Source organism: Physeter macrocephalus, unplaced genomic scaffold (assembly GCF_002837175.3).
Source record: "Physeter macrocephalus isolate SW-GA unplaced genomic scaffold, ASM283717v5 random_137, whole genome shotgun sequence".
Lineage (NCBI taxonomy): Eukaryota > Metazoa > Chordata > Mammalia > Artiodactyla > Physeteridae > Physeter > Physeter macrocephalus.
The window spans coordinates 99,053-107,538 of record NW_021145423.1 but is presented as its reverse complement, the minus strand read 5'-3'; the positions used below and the strand labels follow the sequence as shown (position 1 = coordinate 107,538).

Below are 8,486 nucleotides of genomic sequence, written 5' to 3'. Positions count from 1 at the left end.
ACCACGGAACTCTCACCCTGTCTTGTCCAGGGGCCCCAGGGTGACTTCTGCTGTTATTCCGGTAGGATCTATGTCAGGGAATGGCTGGAATCCCTGCATCACCGTCATCTTGATGTGGAATTGTTGCAACCTGGAAGCAAACTTAACAAGCAGATTAAAAAGGCAGGGGCCAAAGTTCAGTAAAAGGATTATGGCAACTAGAGGCCCAAGCAGGGGGTAAGAACCAGGTCACACTTGGTAACATCTCCTTAACTGCAGTCTAGTCAGTGCTTGGTTACCCTGTCTGAAGGAATGAAGCCATTTGGCGTGGTCACATTTTCTTGATGTCCTCTTCTACTAGCCCAGTGTTATTGATGTAGGTGCAACATGTCTTATTGATAACTGCACATACTCCTCCTTGTTTGGCTAGGAGGAAGTCCAAGGCCAGTCTATTAGCCATCACTTTACTAGCCAAGGAACTTAGAGACAATGAGAGTCTGGTGAGTGCATTCCCTGTGGATTCACTCAGGACAGGGCATCTGAAAGATTGTGGAGCACCACTTCATGATAAACAAAGCCTCCCCAAGGGGCCACCAAACCAACGGCAGCTCCATTTCCTGCCGAAAGGAGACCAACTGCCCTTTTGCCCCAGGGGTGGGTGATGTTATAGATGGCAATACCTGGGTTTGTTTGGTTACTCAGTTGGCCTAGCGTTACATTGTCCTGTAAACAGAGCACTGTCTATACAAGGAAAGGCCACAGCTAATCCCAAGAAAGGGAAAGAGGAATTGGGGTGTTTTGAAGAGCACAGTCAGTTTGCACCTGGACCACAAAGGAATAGATGTCTGGGAGGGGCACATGCCTGACAGTACTGTTGTGGAATTAAACCACTTCAGTAGAGTCCGCCCAAGGCTGGGGGGGTTCCGGTACAGTTGGAGGAGAGAATCCCACCACTGAATAAGGGTGTGTGAGTCTTTTCGAAGGCTTTGGGAGAGGCAAAAAACATGTACCACATGCGGGGAAGATGTGTGCTAGACGCTTGGCGCCAGGCCTGTCCAGGAGACACACATCCCACCGGCCAGCTGATCTTGGGAGGAACCAATGGGTGGCGTTGCCTGTTTGGTCTTCACAATTAAAATTAGGGGTGGGCTTCCCTGGGTGCATTGCAGAATTTAGTTCCAGGCTTCTGGCATGGGCAGCAAGATGAGTTACCTTTATGACAGAGTAGAAGACAAATATGCTTTCATGGGGGGAGCTTTGTGTGCTGGATGCACTAACGAGAGGGGTCAGGTCCAGGCATGGAAGCTAGGCCAAGAGCTGGATGTGGACTCTGAGGGGAGCAGGGGTCGCAGGACCTTCAGCCAGAGTAAGTTCAAGGTCATTACTGGGTGTGTAGCTTAGTTCTTTAAGCTTATAGGCGTTGCTTTGAGGATTGGGATGGTAGACCCAGCACTGAGACAGATTCTCTCCCTGAGCAATAATTCTTGAGAGATTTACTACTGCGTTGGATCCTCACTCCCCTGACATGAATCCCCAAAGGAGGCGGAGAAAAGTTAGGGTGACTAATAACTTCATAATGACATCAATCAGAGTTCTAATTTAGGAAGCAACCGGAATGCAAGTAGCATTAAAAGAAATCCTGCAGTAAACAAGAGCCCAGTAGCAAATATGGGCTCCCAGCCTACTGTCACTTATCTTGCTTTTGTTACCCGGAGAGCCCCAAAGAAATTAATGTCAAAGTGAGAGTTTACTTATCAATGCGGTTGTCACTTGGCTTGGGGATCACCTTCCTGAAGAAGTATTTGAGGTCTTGGGCAGGTTCACAGGAATAGCTGGGATGTGGGTCTCCAGGTTCCTGTAACAAATCAGTGGAAGCAGTTTTAATTCTGGGTAGATGGACCCAACTAGTGACTCCATGAAGTTTAACCGCTGTAGGGGTGCTTAGCAAAACTTGATAAAGACTTTCGCTTTGGGAGTAGCTGGTCACCGGGGGACTCATTTTTCCAGGTCTTTAAGAGCACCCAGTACCCAGGGTTTACAATGGAGTAACTGGGGCTGTCATCTGGGGAGAGCTGAACTGTTTCCATATTCTTGAATAGCCCTTCAGACCTGGCCCAGGTTAATAATGTATTTAAGGTGTGCCTGGGTTTCTAAGCCGGTTACCATGTCCAGGATGAGGAATAGCCTACCATATGTCATTTCAAAGGGGCTCAACCTAGTTGTTTTAGGGGCTGCCCCAACCCTTAAGAGTTGCTGGCAGCAGGTGGCACCACCTGCTATTATCAGGTTCTGATATTTCCTGACAAGAGCTTACCCAAGGTTTTCTATAGGGTATGATTGGTCTGTTCCACCTTTCCTGAGGACTGAGGTCTGCAGGACAAATAAAGGTAGTTATCTATTTCCTAGGGTCTTTTGGGTAACCTTTGCTATGAATTGAGGGTCCACTGTCAATCTGGAGGTGTCAGGGCAACCCAAACCTAAGGATAATTTCCTTCAGAAGTGCTCTAGCCACTTCAGTTGCCTTTTCTGTCCTAGTGGGAAAGGCCTCCACCCATCCAGTAAAACTACCCACAAAGACTAATATTTGAAGCTCTGGAAAGAGGCCATCTGAGTGAAATCCATTTGCCAGTCCTCTCCTGGCTAAGGCCCACATTGCTGGACTGGGCTCACAAAAGCGGGGGGGCCTTGAGATGGCCCCCTTATTTACGGGTGGCAGAGGGCACAGGCTCGAGTAACCCTTTTATTATATCTGGGAGTAATTTTCTCATTAAAAGCCAGAAAACCACTGTAGACACAGTATCCTTCCCCAGATGGAGAAAAATCATATAGCCCTTGAATTTTCCATTGGTCAGAAAAACCAATTTTTGATGCGCCACCAGCCTTCTGTTCCCTTAGTTCACCCTATTTCTTGTGCCCAGGTTTCCTCAGGAGTACCTGGGCATGTTAGAAGGGGTAAGGGATGGGATTAGTGTCATTTGTTGTATCAGGACTGCTTTCTCTGCTTCTCCATCTGCCCTGTTGTTCCCTTTGATAATTTGGGAGATTCCCTTTTGGTGTCCATGGCAATGACTGTTACTTGATTTGTCTGGTTTTTGAGCTGCCTCTGTGAGATCCAGCCCCATACTTTACAGGGGAATTTTTTGCATTCAAGTCCTCTTTCCATATAGCTCATTGGCATGTAGAATGAGGTAGGCATATTTAGAGCCTGCGTATAGGTTTATAATTTTTCCTTCCCCCCGAACTCCTAGTCCTTCCCTCCCCCAGGCAACCACAAGTCTTTTCTGAGTCTGTGTTTGTTTCACGTGTTCCTTTATGTTGTAGATTGGATTCCACAAATAAATATCATATGGTATGTCTGACTCACTTCACTTAGTATTTCTAGGTCCATCCATGTTGCTGCAAATGGCATTATTTTGTTTTTTTTAATGGCTGAGTAGTATTCCATTGTATATATCTACATCTTTATCCACTACTCTACTGGACATTTAGGTTGTTTCTGAGTCTTGGTTATTGCAAATAGTACTGCAGGGAACACTGGGGTGCATGTATCTTTTCAAATTAGTTTTGTCTGGGTATTATGCCCAGGAGTGGAATTGCAGGATCCTATGGCAACTGTAGTTTTAGGAACCTCCATACTGTTTTCCATAGTGGCTGCACCAACTTACATTCCCACCAGGGAGGCCCGGAGAATCAGAGATACTGAGAAACAGAGAACTAGACACACATGAGTATCAGAATGGCAGTATGTGAAGAGAGCATGGTTGCAATTATAACCCTAGCATATCTCCTACTGCTTGAGGATAGCTAGCGTGGTACACACCTTGAAAGACTGAAGTCCTTGCTATTTGTTTTAAAATATGTCCCCACTAAACTACATCCCCCTTGAAGGCAGGAACAGTCTCTCTTTTTTTTTTTTTTTTTTTTTTTTGCTGTACGCAGGCCTCTCACTGCTGTGGCCTCTCCCGTTGCAGAGCATAGGCTCCGGACGTGCAGGCTCAGCAGCCATGGCTCACGGGTCCGGCCACTCCGCGGCATGTGGGATCTTCCCAGACCGGGGCACGAACCCGTGTCCCTTGCATTGGCAGGCAGACTCTCAACCACTGCGCCACCAGGGAAGCCCGTGTTGGGAGTTTTGAGGGTTACCTCTGGGGAGTCAAGAAGTAAACCCTGGTACTTAGTTCGGTGGCCTCCAGTTAGCCAGTGGTGGCCTGTGATCTCTCGAATCCTTTGTACTTGATGTTGGGGGGCGGGGGTCTTTTTTTTTTTTTTTTTTTTTTTTTTTTTTGCAGTACGCGGGCCTCTCACTGCTGTGGCCTCTCCCGTTGCAGAGCATAGGCTCCGGACGTGCAGGCTCAGCAGCCATGGCTCACGGGTCCGGCCACTCCGCGGCATGTGGGATCTTCCCAGACCGGGGCACGAACCCGTGTCCCTTGCATTGGCAGGCAGACTCTCAACCACTGCGCCACCAGGGAAGCCCGTGTTGGGAGTTTTGAGGGTTACCTCTGGGGAGTCAAGAAGTAAACCCTGGTACTTAGTTCGGTGGCCTCCAGTTAGCCAGTGGTGGCCTGTGATCTCTCGAATCCTTTGTACTTGATGTTGGGGGGCGGGGGTCTGGACTTCCCAAGGTCCAGGTGGCTGTCCAAGGTAAGCTTGTTAGCTTCTTCCACTGATAAAGTGGTGGCAGCTGCTGGCCGAAAGCAGCCAGGCCAACCTCAGGACACATCATCTAGTTGTGTGAAAAAATAGCCTATTGGCTGAGGAACTTCTAGTTTCTTTTAGGACCAACAGAGCTTTTAGGGGATTAGGACTTCTTTTAGGTCCCCTGCTTTTCAGCCACATACAAAACGAATGGCTTTTTAAAATTGAGGAGACCCAGAGCAGGAGCTTTAATGAGGACCTGTGTGATACTAATAAAAGCCTTTTCCTGTGTTCCTCAGCCCAAAGTAATGGTTCTGAATCTGGGCTTTTAATGGCTTCATATAGAAGCTTAGACATTAGCCCAAACCCTGGGATCCAGAGTCAGCAAAACCCTGCCTTTTTACCTTTGTAAAAAGGTACAAAGAAACGTCTTTGGGGCACTTAGGCCTAACATACTCATTTTCTATCTTGCAACAGCTGTCTACTTCCAGGGTTTATAATGTGTCCCATGTATTTAACTTGTTGCATTGAGATTTGTGCCTTTTTCTGGGAGATCCTGTAACCCTGGACCTCAAGAAAATTAAGAACTTCAATGATGTTCTCACTTGACCCTCCACGGTGCGGCTACATATTAATATGTCATCTGCATACTGTAGCATAGCCCCTTTTAGACCTATTTCCCTTGGTTCCTTTCCTACGGCCTGGGCAAACACTGTGAGCTGCCCCCAAACCCGTGGTAGGTAGTGTTGTCCAGGTGTATTGTTGCATCTGGCCCGAGTGGGGGTTAGTCCACTCGAAGGCAAACAGATATTATGAGGGATGAACTGGGATGTAAAAGAAGGCATCCTCGTGGTCGAGAACAGTCAACCATTTAGCATTTTCAAGGACTTCGGCTAGTATCTTTTAAGGATTGGCCACAAGGGGGAGTATAGGAACTACTGCCTCTTTTACTGCTGAGGTCTTGCACCATCCTGTATCCCATTAGGCTTAACTGACAGAATAGGAATATTGCATTGAGACTGACAGGGAACCAAGAGGCCATATTTTAAGAATTTATGTATGAGGGGTTGTAACCCCTTTTTTGCCTCTAACCTAATGGGGTACTGTCTCTGGTTAGGGTAAGCAGCTTCTGGCTTAAGTCTAGTTTCTGCAGGTTGGGCATTTATGGCCCTCCCAGGGACTTCTTTGTTGTTTGCTGCAGGGTTCACTGCTTGTAGAATATGGCTGGGAACAAGCCCTTGCTCTTGTGTTGATCTGCCTTAGCCAGGGTTAAGATAAGGGGCTGCTCTGCTCGGGGCCTCCTAACAGTAATATCGCCTTGAGGGAGCCCAGAAGATCTCTCCCTAGTAGTGGGGTGGGACACTCAACTAAAAAGGCATGTTCAAAATGGCAAGTGAGAGCCCCAGTGAAGTGAAAGGTACAAGGCTTTCCACTGACACCAGTCACGGCAGCTTTTAGAGGAAAGAGGCCCAGCGTGAGAAATCAGGGCAGAGTAAGTGGCTCCTGTATCAATTTAAAAAATTGATCTTACCTGCCACCAGGGGCTCCTCAAGGGAGATAGACATCTTGTGGGGGCGGGGTGGGGGGAGCTGCCAGAATCCCTGGGCTGCTTCAGTCATCCAGCATGGCCATCTCAGGAGCAAGAGCCCCCATTCCCCTTGGGGACCAAGGGGAGTCCCATCTCCAATGACTGGTCTGTTTGCAGACTAGGCAAGGCCCGGGAGCATCTTCTGGTACTCAAGGGCCCAATGGCCAGGTGACTTGCATTTGAAGCATTCCCCCTTGGTCTCGCCGCCGGACTGATGGTTGAACCTTCTTGCCCCCTTTGGGTTGACCTGAGGTTGAAAGGCATGGCTGACAGCAACAGCTATCAGTTTAGCTTGAGCCTTGGCCTGCCTTTTTCCATGTTGAGTTCTATTCTCTTCCTCAGTTTGACCTCCATTATTACATATTCCAAAGGCCACCTCTGGGAGTTTGTGGGCCTAACTGTAACTTTTGTTGGAGTTTTTGCCTAATAACAAGGGCAGCAGAGACTGACCCTTGGGAGCAGAAAGATCTGTTAGCAAATTTTCTAAAAAGCCTCCACAAGCCGTCCCTGAAAGAGAACAGCGCTTTTTTCTTCCTCTTGGGTCACTTTCTTGACCTTTTCAAAGTTGACTGGCTTCCAAATGCACTTTCTCATTCCTTCTAATAGGCATTGGACCTTGTGATGCCTGGCCTTTCCACACCAGGCAATTATAATCCCAAATGGGCTTATATGATTCGGGACTGCGTCCTGAACAACATATGTTGGGCTGGTCCCTGGCGAACTGGTCAGCATACACCTGTGCTGCTGCCCATATCCTCTGCTTCTCCTCATGGGTACAGCATGTAGGTAAGACCATTTGGACGTCCTTCCAAGTTAAATCAAGGGCCAGGGTTAGGGCTTGAAATCCCCCGTGAACCTACTAGGGTCTTCAGAAAATTGGCCCAGTCTTTGTTTGCATTGGGCTAAATCAGTTAAGAAGAAGGGTGCATGTACTCTTGATTGTGCCTTTGCCATTTGCCACTTCCCTAAGTGGGCATATTCTCCCTGATCCTAGGTGACAGGAAGTTCCACTATGGCTTACTCCAGCAGGACCAGCATTTTCAACCTGGGGTATCACTGGGTACAGAAGGGCATAGGGAAGAAGGGTTTGGGATTGGCCAAGGGAATCCAGAGAAGTACAGGTACTTGTAGAGTAGAAAGGGCTGTTTCCCCCTTACGAGTTGGGATGTGGTTAAGAGAAGATTGTCTAGAATAACGGGAGGGTTCTCTGATTCCCCAGGTCTCTGATTACAGGAGCTGCATAGAGTGGGATTACTGGAGTTGGGCGCAACCGAAGGTGGCACGAGGGCAAATGAGTCGGTAGATGATGAGATAGGAGACTAGGCAACAGAAGAGTCCAAAGTCACTCACCCACCCTGCTTTCTTGGTAACAAAAATAAAACCTAAGTGAATTCTACCCGACACAGCATTGGATTTAGCAATGTTGCGGGAACAGTTTAGGAATGAGGTTCAAGAAATCCTTTCCCAAAATGGCGCAAAATCCCAGCTTCCCGCCAAAGAGGGAAGCCTTAGAAAAGAAGAGAAGCAGAGAGAGGGAGAAGCCAGCGGTCTCCAGGCGCAGCTGGGCAAGGCCCGTGATCTACCTTGAATCCATGGATCCGAGTCAGGGCACCAAAGCCCCTAGACTGATGCTGATTTACCTCAAGGTCTCCAGCCGGATCACCGACAGTCCTGAAAGTCAGAAACCGCCCAAATGCAGACAGATGCCCAATCCTGCCATTTCCGGCAAGACCTGTTTTCACCCCCCAGGCCCTTCCATCAAGGGGGCGCACCCTAAAGCCTCAGTCTTGCAAAATAATCAGACTGCGCGTGCAGTTTTCATACGAGGTGTCAGAAATTAAAGCAATTCATCACAGGCTCGGAACTGAATTTGGGAAACCAGGCCCAGCCCAGCCTTACCTATACAGAGAAGCAGATCTGGAGATTCCGACTTCCCGACGGAACTGGGGGAAGGGGGAAGCAGAAACGTGTAGAACGCTGAGGACCAAGATGGGTCTCAGGCGGAGGCTGGACCCGGGGGCTAGGTTGGCTGGCAGGTTTGGGCCACTTCCCCAACCCCCTCCGGGCCCAGTTCCTCCCTCGACCGTGGCGTACGGAACAACGGAAAACAACCGCTCCGACCTCGTACTTGATCCGGAAAGAGCGGAGGAGCCTGAGACTCAAGCTTTTATAGAAACTGCCCCACCTCTCCGATTGGGCAACCCCAGCGGAAGTATCTCCCCTCTTCACCGCTGATACGCTCCTTTCTCTACTCTCCAAGTCTCCACCAATCGAGCCTTGA

The 8,486-nt window shown here is 48.7% G+C and overlaps 1 long non-coding RNA gene and 1 other non-coding gene across 3 annotated transcripts; both read right to left on the bottom strand.

Annotated features, from left to right (window-relative positions):
• Positions 1-6: 6 nt before the first annotated feature.
• On the bottom strand, positions 7-8,342 carry LOC102984717 (uncharacterized). Of its 2 annotated transcripts, XR_003678257.2 has the most exons (4): positions 8,105-8,342; positions 7,789-7,876; positions 1,731-1,834; positions 7-141 (listed from the first exon to the last, which is right to left on the bottom strand). It is a non-coding gene; the product is annotated as an uncharacterized lncRNA (long non-coding RNA). The 2 variants fall into 2 exon arrangements; XR_002891691.3 differs by lacking the exon at positions 7-141 and having other exon boundaries at positions 1,140-1,834.
• On the bottom strand, positions 7,982-8,064 carry LOC112064876 (small nucleolar RNA SNORD60). Its single transcript, XR_002891728.1, has one exon. It is a non-coding gene; the product is annotated as a small nucleolar RNA SNORD60 (small nucleolar RNA).
• Positions 8,343-8,486: the final 144 nt, after the last annotated feature.